At 32.5% G+C, this 14008-nt stretch overlaps 2 protein-coding genes across 8 annotated transcripts in view; both read right to left on the minus strand.

Annotated features, from left to right (window-relative positions):
- Nucleotides 1-12636, minus strand: part of LOC130899650 (muscarinic acetylcholine receptor M2) — a 130780-nt gene extending 118144 nt beyond the window's left edge. For 5 of the 7 annotated variants that reach the window (XM_057809733.1, XM_057809739.1, XM_057809736.1 and 2 more), the window contains exon 1: nt 12407-12636. The gene's annotated coding sequence lies outside the window, so the exon portion shown is untranslated. The remainder of the gene's footprint in view (nt 1-12406) is intronic. The other 2 variants (XM_057809735.1, XM_057809734.1) reach the window with 1 other exon arrangement.
- The window catches only part of LOC130899652 (troponin T), a 239364-nt gene that overhangs the window by 158922 nt on the left and 66434 nt on the right, over nt 1-14008 (minus strand). The window lies entirely within an intron of this gene.

Below are 14008 nucleotides of genomic sequence, written 5' to 3' on the forward strand. Positions count from 1 at the left end.
TGAATTCTGTGTTTTTAAACAAAAAGAGTGAGAGCAGTGGACTAAAATCAGCCTGAGTTACTAAACTCTTCGTTGTAATTTATTTTTGAAGTTATGTTCGAACATATTTCTGATTTTAACATGATAGGGTGAAAATTTGTTATGTTCTTGTTGTTCTGACTCTGATATGTCATCAATATGTCCCTCCGTATATTTATACGATTTTTTTAATTAATCCACATTTGGGGATCGTGATACATATCATGTTATTCTCTTCTTAGTTGAATACGTTTCTCACAGGAATGGCCTATTGTGAATGTCTGTCTGTAAGAGACCTTGAACCAATATTAAATGATCTTTTTAGGATAATGATGACGTCAATACCAATAATATAGTTGAATTACCACCAAAAGATGTAGATGAAGTCACAGATTGTGAGGATTTTCACGAAAATCTATTGGAAGCTTAATATCCCACAGAAGTTTCTGAGACACTGAAAATTCACAGTATTCATGCAGAAAATACTGACGATGATGGTCCGAGTATTTCGAGTTACCAGCCAATTAGAAAAAAAATGTTGCCTAGGGCAAAGACATCTCGTAATCTTGAAATACATAATGTCCATTCAGAACATGATTCTGGTGAGAATTCGAATACATCCACTCCTTGTCAAAGTAAGAAAAGGAAGTCAACAATCCCTGATAATACTGAAACACAACCAGCTAGGAATACAAAAAAGGATAGAGAAAAGGTAGTTTCTAAATGGGGAAAAAATAGATCCATCATTTTCTCACACAGCAATATAAAAATGGAAATTAAGGAAAAATGCCTCATGAAATTTTTGAATTATTTTTTGACGACGTAATTTTGGATTACGTCTTTAGTGAAAGTTCAAAGTTTGCTGCTCAAAATAACAACCATCAATTTTTTCGTAACCACCAACTGTTTGAAAAAATTGGGTATTCCTAATGACCAAAGAGACAAAGATTCGTCCGTTGATTGAACATCTAAATAAGAAATTCATGACCTTTGGAGTGTTCAACCAGGACCTAAGTATTGATGAGCAAATGGTAAGATACTTCGGACGCCACTACCTCAAACAATTCATAAGAAGAAAACCTATAAGATCCGGGTTCAAAATGTAGGCTCTATGTTGTTCAGTTAGTGGTTATTCTTACCATTTTGAGGTTTATGAAGGAAAAAGAACGAGAAAACCTGAAGTATCATATGGACTAGTAGGAGACGTTGTAATAAGGTTGTTTTCAAAAGTTGAAAATCCTCAACTAAATAGCTTTTATTTTGACAACTTCTTTACAAGTTTTTCATTGGTCCAGCAACGTCTAGAAATGAAGATACGCGCAAAAGGCACATGTAGATTTGATAGAATAAAGTCTGAGTAATACATGAAAAAAAAGTAGGTTTGACACCAAAAATAAAGTCTTAGGGGTAATATGGAAAGACAATAATTGTGTAACAATGCTTTCCAACCATGAAAGCATATTACCTCTTTCAAAAGCTTATAGATGGCCCAATAAACATAATGAAAGCAATAATTCTAAAAAAACTACACAATGAAATAAAATTACTAAACCCGAAAAAAGGGGTAGTTATACTAACATACATTTACAACGCAATCCTAAGACTTGAATACTGGCCAAAATCATATAAAGCTGCACAAATCATATTGATTGGTGAACTAGGCAAAGACCAAATCAGCGTGTCATCTTACCGTCCAATAAGCCTGCTACCAAGAATAGCTGAAGACCTACCTTTACAGGAATGGATCCAATTCCACCGACTCACGCAAAAAATAAACAAAGTCCTGGAGAACACAAAATACTGCTCTGTTGTTTTCCTCAATATCGGACAGGCTTTTGACAGAGTGTGGCATAAAGGACTGCTATACGAAATTGAAAGAACTCTTCGCGCAAACTACTACCTACTTCTGAAATCTTACCTAATCAACAGAACCTTCCAAATAAAAGTGAACGAGGAAAAGACCGAACTTTTAACTATAGCAGTAGGGGTTCCAAGGGGTAGCGTACCACAACTTAGCATACTGTAGACATCAGATGTAACAGAGACACAGTATACAACGACATGAACTTTTGCTGACGACACTTCTTCTAACCAAGAACCACAAATAGCAACAAAAAATGTTCAGCTTCATCCAAGAATGGCTACAAAAAGGAGAGTTTAAGTAAATGAGACCAAATCAACAAATGTAAAATTCGTTCTACGTAAGGATACATGTTCTCCAGTCAAGTAAATAATACAGATAGTGCTAAATACGAAGGAATCCACCTGGACAAAAAACTTAACTGGAAACATCACATCATAAAAGAAGAAAACTTGATATAAAAACATTAGTTGATATAGAAAAAATCCAAAGTCTCACTTGAAAACAAATTCCTTATATACAAGTCTGTCATCAAGCCTATATGAACATATGGAATTGAGATGTGGGGTTGCGCTTCCAAATCTAATATAAATAAGTAGATGCTATGGTATGTATCAAACCACGTGGACCTGCGAGTGCCCACTGTACAGAAAGTTATGCAATAAAGGATCATCAAACATCACAAAACTATAAAAACCCACCCAATTCCACTACTAGACGAATTGTTAAGACCAAGCAACGCGAAAAGAGTGAAAAAAGTTGGCGAATAGACCTAGTACTAGGTATAAGAGGTTACATCACTAGATCATCAAGACATTATAGATGTTAGATTATATAACACTAGCGAGTAAATTAACCCAAAAATGTAAATTAATATTAGGATTGTTAATAAAAATTTGTTGTCCGAAAGAATTGCTAGCCAAAAACAGGGTTGATGACTGTACTATTTTCAAAAAATACATAATATACATCGATCCAAATTTTATATCAAATAATTTTATGTGAAATTTCATGTTTTATGATGTGAAACACGATAGAAACAAATTCAATTATTTAAACAGAAAAGAACGCTTCAGTAACAAAACAATTTGGATACTTCTTGTATATTCGTCATATTCTATTCAGATGTTGTATTTGGCGTGAGTGAATGTTTTACTAGTAAATGTATTTTTCCAATAATCCAATTTGTGTTGTCGATACGAGTATTCTTGGTAGTCGAAAGCCGTCTCTGAGAAATATGTAATAACTCTTGAAAATTGAGGAGAGGTGAGAAAGAACGTGAATTAAAGATAATCACAAATAGGATACGAAATTGAGAGAAGATGAGATGTATGCTATGGTTCGATAGATTTCATATCAGAAATTCAGATTTGCAAAAATAATTTGAATTGGAAATAAGGCAATACTAACGGTGTGTATTTAACTCAACGAAGCCTATTCAGATAAAATTATTGGCATTTATTTGAGGGAAAAAGAGCCTATTTAGCATACAAGAAAGTAGATTAATCAAAAGGGATGTGATGGATAAATGGGATGAATAATAATTGCAATCCAAAAATGTCTTCAGGAAGATTTCAAATTGAGTAATTTTTTTCTAATTGAGACATATTTACATATTCAGTATAATGAAATAAGGTTGAATGAAGCAAGCATGCCACTCACGTCAAAACCGAAGCATCCCTTTACTCTAAGTTGTAATTTCTGGAACCGTTGACGATATTCATACTGAACACACTGTTTACACTACCACTACACCAACACTCTCAATTACACTGCCTGACGCGCGTTTCGATAATCAAGTTATCGTCTTCAGAGTCTGAAGGTAAACTCAGTTTACACAGTGTAATTTTCCACGTCAATATGACCGGAATTTTGAGGGTGTAAAACAACTTGGAAGATTTACATCGGTTGAGAGAGGAAAAATATTAACTTTCAGGAACCAATCCCAGAGTTCAAAAAAAACAACCCAGTTTATTATGAGCTCCTTCCGGGTACTAATTCTCATCCTATTCTTCTTCTACTCGATGGGCTATAAATATATGCCGCGAGAAATCGAATTGGGTAAACAATCCCATCTCACACCAGAAATAGACTACAACCGCTAGATGTAGTCGTACCTATTTGAACCATTTACTATATATATTTCCAAAGAAATGGACAAATATATGAGGATTCGGCTAGCTGGAAGAAGCTTATTAGAAGTCTACTATGAGTCCTTCTACTCAAGCGTAGATGAGAATTGTCTTACCCTGTTACAAAAAAGACTAATTATTTCGAAAAGAGCAATAGAGCTAAGATACAAAAAAACCAACTCTATCGTAGCAGATTCTGAATAAGCTGGACCTAGATATTTCAATGAAAAACTACCTTCGATATCACCTATAGTTAGCAGCTAGTGGAGGTCAGCAAATAAAAAAGGCAGTGGTAAATGACAGATAAATGGCGACGGCTGTAAACCAAAAAAGCCACAATTGTAAATAATGAGGAAGAAACTTTTTTTCAATAGATTTTATATAGAAAGACTGGATACATTTCAATGTATGTTTACAATAGACACGAAAAGATTAAAGACGAAGATTATATTATTACAGAATTTTTTATTTTCCTCTCCTATTGAAGAGAAATCAGTTTGAGGAACATATATTTGATATTCTTTGATTAAAATCAGTGTGAGAAATATTTTAGTCTTCTTTGGTAAGTTATGTCAACAAAAAACACTATATTTTTATGTTAAATGTGGAGTTGGACCTACCAATTCAAAATTATTCATTTTTCTGTTTTATGATCTCCAACTCACATATTTTTTAAAATTGTTGTTGAAGTTGACAATATTATTATAATTAATAAGCGATGAACGTGATGATATTCCTCCTCTCTTAACAATAAAGGAAGTGAGACCAAAATTCAAAACATGTTTAGTGCTTTCATAAACTAAATAAACCCAAGATTTCATGAATAAATTACGTGTTCCCTTCAATCTGTTCGACGAATATGAATACTTTAAGTTGACATCATCCTGCGACTAATCTATTTTTTCCAGAAACAAGCCTAATCCCAGAGCTTACAAGAAGGTTCATTATTGGTTGTTTTTGCTTCAATAGAATAAAAAAAACTATGAATTATGATATGAAATAGAAAGTTTCAGTTTTTTAATAGTGATTTCAATGTGTTGAACTGGAAGTTTTATCCCAAAATTGAATGGTTCAAAGGACTTTTTACAAATAAATATTCAATTTTGACAGCGTTATGTTCAAATTTTAAAAATGACAAGAAAAATTAAGCTTTTATCAACAGCATTAATATAAATAAATTTTTAATGTATAAAAATTGCAATGCAAGACGATATTGGAGACAATATGGAGAACTGGGAAAACATTATCCATAGATCAAGCAGGTAACGGCTAAGAGAAGCCTTCTACGTTTTACACAGATTTGCCATGAAAATATTCGAAGAATAAGTGCTGTTGAATTAATGTAAATTTAAAGAAATTATAACCATACACGTAAAGATTGGTAAATACTAAAATAAGACATTGATCAATGTAGTTCTATAATTCATAATACAAAGAAATTTTAAACAAAAATGCAAGACAATTCAGTTAATACCAATGATATTTCAATGTTGTTCAATTTTTGAAAAACCTAGGAAAAAGTGTAGGAACAAAAACATTTCCCAATGTGTCTTTATTTGGGCACTACCATTGCCTTCAATATTCCCCTATACGCCTCTGCTAAGGCTAAGGTAATTTTTGGGGACACCTTGTATATCTTCCAATATACAAGAACACAGTCTTTTCGGAAAAAACTCTATGATGATTAGAAATACAATTGAACTTTATTTTCATCACGCTAATTTCGTAAAGTTTCTTTGAAACGTGTATACTGAGAGACGCTACAAAGAAATTTTTTATGATACTTGCTTGGCTGTAGCCACGCATATATTTTACGTGAGCTTTTTGCATTCGGAGATCTTCACAAGATTTTGTATCTTTGATATCTAAATAACACCACCCTCGAGAATATTAACTATTTCCTTTGTTGGCGTAGGTTGATTCTTCAACAATTCGTTTGTTGGCGTCCTATGTCGTGCGCAAGCGATTTTAAGTTGTCGGTTTTTTCACGGAATGTCACTGCTGTAGAAAGTTATCATAACTTGCTCGCCCGAGCTACTTAACTCATAACTTCTTCTGACTATCATGAAGCGAACCGAACGATAGTCAAACATTTATGTATTGAACTAATTGCCGTCAAGCGGAAACTATCTCTCAAAATGGGTCCTTAGGCCGCCATTCTCCAGCTACAACGGAATTTTAAAATTCGGCGAATTCGTGCGGCGCCTTTGTTTGGTTTTTTACGAATGGCGGATGCGCCTTTGATGAATTTTTTATTTCAGACGGTTTATTATAATATTTCGTTTAAATAATTTCTAGAAAAGTCTGTTTATCTATTTCTTGTGTTTCTTTTTGTTCTAGAGCTTTGTAGAATTCTATAAGTGGTATATAAATAAGTTTATGTAGTGCAGTAAGTTAGTTTTAAATGAATAGTCTTTACGAAAAGAACGAATTAGTAAAAGTAATAGCAGAAATTGTTTAAGTGATATTTATAAATAAATTATTATAAGTTAAATGTATTGTAGTATAGTGTGAAAATAAATTAAGAATATAAGAGACAGTGTTTATTAATTCACCCCACAAATATAAAGAGTGTAAATAAATACATAAAATGTTACATTCAAGTTATTGCACCGACTTGATTTTCTTAGTTTCAACAGAAATTTGTATTCAATTATCTGTAACAATACTAATAATACGTGCAACTCGTTCATTATCCATTATCATACTCTGATTAACCGCATTCACACTATTATGACATGCGTAAGTCGTCGCTGAATTGTAGAGCTCTGTGCTCGTTTGGCCGACTAAAGGCCGTAACAGACCTATCATGTATTCTTCCGATCAGACTACGATTATACAGTTGGACGGGTATCTGAGAGGAAAATTATACTAAAGTTTGAACAGCGTAGTTCATACCATTCACTCCGATCGTGCAGTCTATTCGTTTAATGGCTACAGGACCTACAGGACACCTGTCGGTTCGAATCTGTTATAATATTTTCGAGTTTTTTCAGTGTTTTCTCTACTAAATTAGCAATAATGTCGGGTATAAAACCGGAAGACGTTATTGAAGAAGTGAGGAAGTATTCAGACAAACGAGCAGTACCGAAATGCCAACTACAAAGATATGATCTGGAAAAAAGTTGCAGAAGGAATTAAATGTCAAAGGTACACTACAAATTAAAATATTAGCCTTACTCTGCGTTTTCTTCTGTTTTCCATGAAATGTTTCTGGTTTTCTTCATTTTCCTCTTCTAAATAAAGTTGGAGCATGCCTGAATAGTAGTTGCTACAATTTTTGACCATTTGCGCACAAAACCTTCCGCCATTTTAATTGGATCAAGATGGTCTAGAGTGGCGAAGGTATCGAGCTGGAGATATGTGCTCAACCCTTCTGATCTTGCACCGATCCGTTCTTAAGAACGGATAGGAGTGGTGTATGACAAGTGTGTCCTGGCCTTAACGCTGAACAACAATCGGTAGCCAATATATGACGCCAACTAGTGACTTATTTTATAGTCAGCCTTAGTTTGACCTCATGCTATTAGACAGTCTTGTTATAATCTAATTTTGGTAAAAGTCATAATGTGATATTATTTATTGTACTAAAATACAGTTACCAAAAAAAATAAGTTTTATTTTTTTCGTTTGCTAATATTAGTAATGTGAAATGTTAACTATTAGAATAAGGTTTAGGTGATAAATAACTTAAATTTATCAATGCGGTTGGCCTATCTGTACCCACGAAGTGGAAATCCAAACTCGGGGATCGCTTTTGTGCGATATTAAACTAGCTCGAAGTTGATTGATAATTTTTCACTACAGAAATGGAAAGTTAACTTATAAGGGTCCATTAACTTGACTACTATCAATTTATAATTAGGAATCTCACTGGAAATACGAGAAGTATAGTTTTGATTCATAAGAGTAGAAATTAATTAACTTCATTATCTGTTCTACCAGTTCAGTAATAAACATCACGGGATAATGGATGTAAATAAGAACTTATTTTATAGTGAATTATTGACTTTGAAACTCGAATTCATGAATACTGGTAATTTACAAACAGATGAGTTGAATTTTATTGAAAGTTCATGCCATTGATTTAAAAGTGAGTTTTTCAAAACTAGGATTGTTTACGTTTGTAGTAGTGTATATAATCATTATCGTTTTTGGTTGAAAATCTATTATATCCAATAATTTATGATATTTCTTTGAAAATATCACTTCTATGAGGTAGGTAGGTTTATTAGAAAAGATTTTTTTGAATCATTCTTCCTTCAACCATTCCCTAGTTTACGTTGATCAGACGGATTCTTTTTAGAATAATGAATATTGTCAAATAATATGTTTCACGCAAGGATATTTTTTTGAAAGAATATTTGGTTACAAGCTAACAAATATGTTATCATTTCAACTGCAAATTATAATTTGAAGCGTCTCCATTCAGTTAACATAATATGAAAATATATCAACAGTTTGGTTATCTCAATTACTCAGATTAAATGTAGAATATATCTTTTAGCAGATTATTTTTGAAATGTCTATCTAAATGGCCTCCTCACCTAAATATTGTAGAGAAAAACAAAATTTTTTAAAATATCTTGAGGGTCTTAACTGCTTTAACTAATCTAGAGCTTATGGAGGATGGTGCACACTGAACAGTCTCCTTCCTTAAAAATTCTAGAGTAAAACTAATCTTTTTAAAAAACCTATCTGAAAGATCTTTTTCAAATAAGCAATACATTCATATTCAAGTCGTTGCTTGCTGGTATGTTTGCAGGATATAGATGTAAGCAATTTTATTTGAGCCGAGCTTGTGGAGGATGTTGCAAACTGAGCAGTCTCCTACTCTAAAGCCGTACTAAGAAAATTCTCATTTTGGTTTCATTGACAAGAAGAATGGTCATATTTCCCACTCGAGAATTCAAGGTAGCTTGGTATCTTTAGTCTCTTATTGGATATTTTTTCCGAATCATTTGATTAAGCTTCCAGTGAGATTGTATTCATCATGTTCCTTGAGTACAGTATTTAATTTTTAGGGACTGTTTCTAAATTCACTTCGTCAAGCTAGGTTTACCAAAAAGAAACCACAATATTAATTATTGTTTGCTGTTACCATTTTACTATAAAGTGAGGTGTGTAATTTGTGACAGCAGACATTCTGAAAGATTTGGTTAGGTAGACCATCCTATTCTTTGTGAAAGAGTTCTTGGGTATGAACTTCTATATTATCCATTCATTTGGCGGCTGCATAAGTTTCACAAACTTATTGTTAAGGTATAGTAAAAACAATTGGCACAAGTATGATAAGCCACCCCACAACAATCATCATGAAATTCTATACATATACTATTGATATTACGAGTAATCGATTTATCATATCTATTTACTTCAGGAGGTACCGGAAGTGGCCTTTATCTCATGAAGGCTTACAGATATTGAGGCATGGATAACTTTTTTCGATAGATCTCATTAAGATATGTGTAAAAAGTCGTGATGATTGACGCATGCGCAGAAAAGTTTCTGTGGAAAAAGTATGCAAATGCATTATTTTCACGAAAAATTAATCAATAGTATATGTATAATTTCATGATGATCGTCGTGGGATGGCTTATCATACTCTTACAAAAAAATTTTATACATACTTCAAGACGAAAATGCATATTAAACTATCAACAGGAGGTAACGCATCATTTTTATATGCAAATAGCTATTTTACCGATAAACGTGTTAAATAATATTAATCTTGACATTTTAAAAATGATTTTTGGTCCTACTAGATCTAATTCTGTCTTTAATTAGTCGGGAAACAATTAATTTACTTCGACACATTGCAGATGAAGCGGAGAAACGGTAGATAATAAATTATTGTCGATCTGGTTACGAAATTAATACAGAATTTGTGATAAATCACAGAAAAAAAATGCTTACACATAAATACGCATAAATACGTTCAATTACTACGTATGTTATCATCGATTGAAACATTTTCTCTCAAGTTTATTCATGAATATTTAGAGGCAATGGAATGACTTTCACAAAACCAACTGAGTTATTTCCTAGCTGTTAGGTTCCAATTCTGTTGAAATTCACTATTAAAAATAAATCATAGTTGAAAAAACTAAAAAAACACGCTTTAGCAACAATCAAACTAAAAAGTGAGAAATAAATAGCAATTTAAATCCAACTTTGCGTTTTGTAACCAATAGATCTTAGTCTGATTTCCAGTTTGGGAACTGTCCGAATGATAGGATTTCCCTTTCCATTTTTGGCTTTATTTTTCCATTGCTTTAATAAGCTCGAAAATAGCACTATACGGCTCTATTCGCAGTGTTTTTAAACTGTATATTATTGTTTACTTTTTATTTCAATTTGCTATTTCAATCCCAATAATATGTACGGATAAGTTATACAGATGGTTGCATCTCGATTTTTTTTTAGTTCTGGGACTCCACGCTTGCGTATAACATCCACTAGTCATATATTTTTTACTCTCATGCAAAAGATATAGAAAGAAATTTATGAATCCTAACGAATCTAATCGGTATAATCGAATAATTTAATTGAATTATTGCATTTTCGTCAGTCTTTGAAAAGTGTGTAAAGTTTAAACTAAATGTGATCGTTCGACAAAATAGCGGTCAAAAAGTCAGTTACAAACATAAAAGTGAAACTATTAAAAGCGTGTTAATAACATTCAATCATTACTTTTCATATTTTAGAAGTCTCTAAAAAACAGTTATATAATGTAGATTAAATGAAAACAATAAAAAAAATTCCATCACGTGAGATTTGTAGAAATCTTCAAACATGCTGTCCTGGTACAAATATAATATGAAAAGAATTATTATTATCGATTGTTAATTTAGTTTTTAGTAGTTGATAAGTAAATAATTTTGTAGCATCAGTCATCTCCCTGGCCTTGAAGGCTCAGTTTAGTCCGGGACTAGTCGTATTGTGAGCATTTTGCCAGAACAGTCGATTGGTTGACACTCGAACGTGACAAAATTATTTTTCTTCATTAATAAGAAATTCTTTGAAATTCATTTCAAACAGTACACTGGTTGATTCATACCAACATTCCTGTTACTTTGGTACTTTTATTACGCAACAGAATAATCCATTCAAAAATTCTGCTAAAGCTGCTTGGAAAAATTGCGCTAGTGGTTTAATGGAAAAAACTTGGATGGATGGAATCACTGAATCGCTGTAATGACTGTTACTTTTGCTGTACCAATATAAAAGAATTCAATTGAAAAAAGAAGAAAGAAATTCAGTGTCCTCTAGGTGAGCCTGCAATTAACCCCATACCTCAAGATCCTTCAGTTGCCGTATTTGTACCTCCTAGAGATGTTCTGGAACTGATACTACTGATACATTATCTAAATAAATAACATATGAAGATTTCTTTATCGATAATTTCGAGCCATGACTATTTACACAACAATTTGGTGTGTGAATTAGATTAGTATATTATAAAGATATAAACAAGATAATGAAAATTGTTTAAAATCCTCTCAGTGGAGACTTTCCATTGACTAGTCGAATAGAAACCTGAAAGCGGTACTTTTACACAATGGAAATAAAATGTTTCTGTAGGTCTTTCTGTAAATCTAGTAGAGAGTTACGAAAATTCAGTTCTGGTTCTTGAAAAGATCTGATACCAAAATCACAGATGGGTTGTAAGAATATATGATCTATATAAGCAAGTATTTCTTATATCTATGTGATAAATTGCCCTTACTCACATAAGCCAAACTTAAAGAATAGAATTTATTGGTCCAAACATTCTCAACTGACGAAATTAACTTTAAAGAGAAGGAAGCATGAGTTTACTTTAAAAAAAGTTTTTGAAAATTTTCTGGGCAAATGAGAAAATTTCAGTCTACGTTCATTTCATAGAAAAAATGATAGAAAATTTCAGGAAATTGGGATTCAGAGAATTTTATCGGAAAATTTCGGGTATTTCAGTGAAAAAAAATTGGAGAGATCTAGAGGCTATTGTAGAACATTATAAAGGGAGTTGAAATAATTGAAGGATATTACTGGATGTTGGAGATTAGAGGATTGAACGACAGCGAAATTTTTCAAAAAGAAGCTTCGGTAATGAGCGAACAAAGTATTACACAGATTTTTTTTGGATCTGTGTTATATTAAGTCTTAACATCTGAAGCGCTGTAAAAAATCCAATGGCATATCAAATTCAGCGCATCAAAATTACTTAATACCTTAGAAACAATTTTAAAAAGGTCAAATTTGCATACCCATGTCATTATTTTTCATTAAATTGAAAAAACCGCTTCAATGGTTCATATTTGGTATAAAAGTTTTAGTCCGGTTCATACAGTCAATTTGGTATCAACTTTATATATTGTTATGCGAAAAAATAATACGAAATTTGTTTACTTACATCATGTCGCACGATTTTCATAGTTTCCAAAGTTTTCGCAAAAATTGACGAGTCCATCCTCAGTACATGAAAGCCGGAATTCCCGCGCAAAAACTTGGAAACTTCATAATGACGACACAGTCAGTATTACCGTTAAACCAAAGCATACATGATTGGCCAGAAAGAGCGGTTGGAGCGGTGTCGGACAACAAGTGAATAACGACGCGGTGCTATTCCACAGTTACAGAAACGACGCTTATAGCGGCGTCGCGAGAAGAACATGGGAATATGCATGCGCAATGTATCTCTTTTCAGCATAATATTTTCAAATTTTATGAGTGGAAGTTGATTATTAATTTTAATTATAGAATATAGAGGAGGTTCTAAATATTATCATATAAAAAGTGGTATAAACTATAACAAATATGAGGGCACTTTAGACGAAAAGTGGCTTTTCAATGTAAAAGTTACTTCACTATTAAAAAAATATTTCATATAACATACAACATAATATCGTTGGTCAAATGCCTATTTTTTGTCTGAAATCACCTTCCAATCATACACTTTTTAGGTTAGGGATGAGAAAGAAGATAGAAAGAACCAGATCATGATATGGTAAATAAGGCAATAATTCGTAGCACAGCTCTCATAATTCTTCTATGACAACAGCAAATAAACAGCCAGACGTGATAGATCAAAATAAATTCTTTTCCTAATCATAATATTCACTTGGATTAACGTTTGAAAATGATATAGTTTTTAAAGAGAACAGGTTTTTGATAAGAATTACCAATCACGGCACCCATCTAGAGATAGATTTTTTATATGTATATGCAGAATATTGTATACCTTGAATAACTTGACAATCGGTCTGTTACGTTTTTTCCTCAAATACTTGGTTTATTCCATTAAGGAATGATTGTAACATAGCGTTTACTTCTGTTTTTTAGCCTCTTTCAGGAAGTAATTAATTTGTTGCCAACCTTTCACCCCAATCGAAAAATAAGAAAGTATCAGTCTCGAGCTCAAAACATCCTTTTCTAGAGTATTTTCTATTTATTCGAGACACAATTAATAGAATAGATTTCGGTCTAGCTCTTAGCTTTTCTATGTGTTAGAGCATAATATACTTTTATCCAGATCTCGAGTTACTGAATTTATAGTAAATCAATTATATTAAATATATTTATGGAAGAGAAATAATGAACCAAAACAATGATCAGTTCATGATCATCAAGTGAACATCTCGGGCGAAACGGAGCGCGGCATCGTTATTGGTTCATATCAGAGGCACCATAATATACCACAAAAGCCGCTATATCAGGTGTGACACTTGGACGGCATTAGGTATAGTATTATCGTACTGCAGTGAGATTGTTTATTTTTGTCTGTTCTGTAATTTTTTTAAGCATGTCTGACACGGATATGGCTGATGGAATTGTTGACATTAGTTATACTCCGCCAAAGAAAAGAGATGAAAAACAAATGATTGTGATTATTTATAAAAATAAAATGCAAGAAAATTATGACAAGACTGTTGAAGACTTTATTATCAGAACGGCAACTATCTTCTTCAAGATTTAAACCAAAAAGCAGAATGTAAACAGTCTCATTTATGTGCAA

This window comes from Diorhabda carinulata, chromosome 11 (genome assembly GCF_026250575.1).
Source record: "Diorhabda carinulata isolate Delta chromosome 11, icDioCari1.1, whole genome shotgun sequence".
NCBI lineage: Eukaryota > Metazoa > Arthropoda > Insecta > Coleoptera > Chrysomelidae > Diorhabda > Diorhabda carinulata.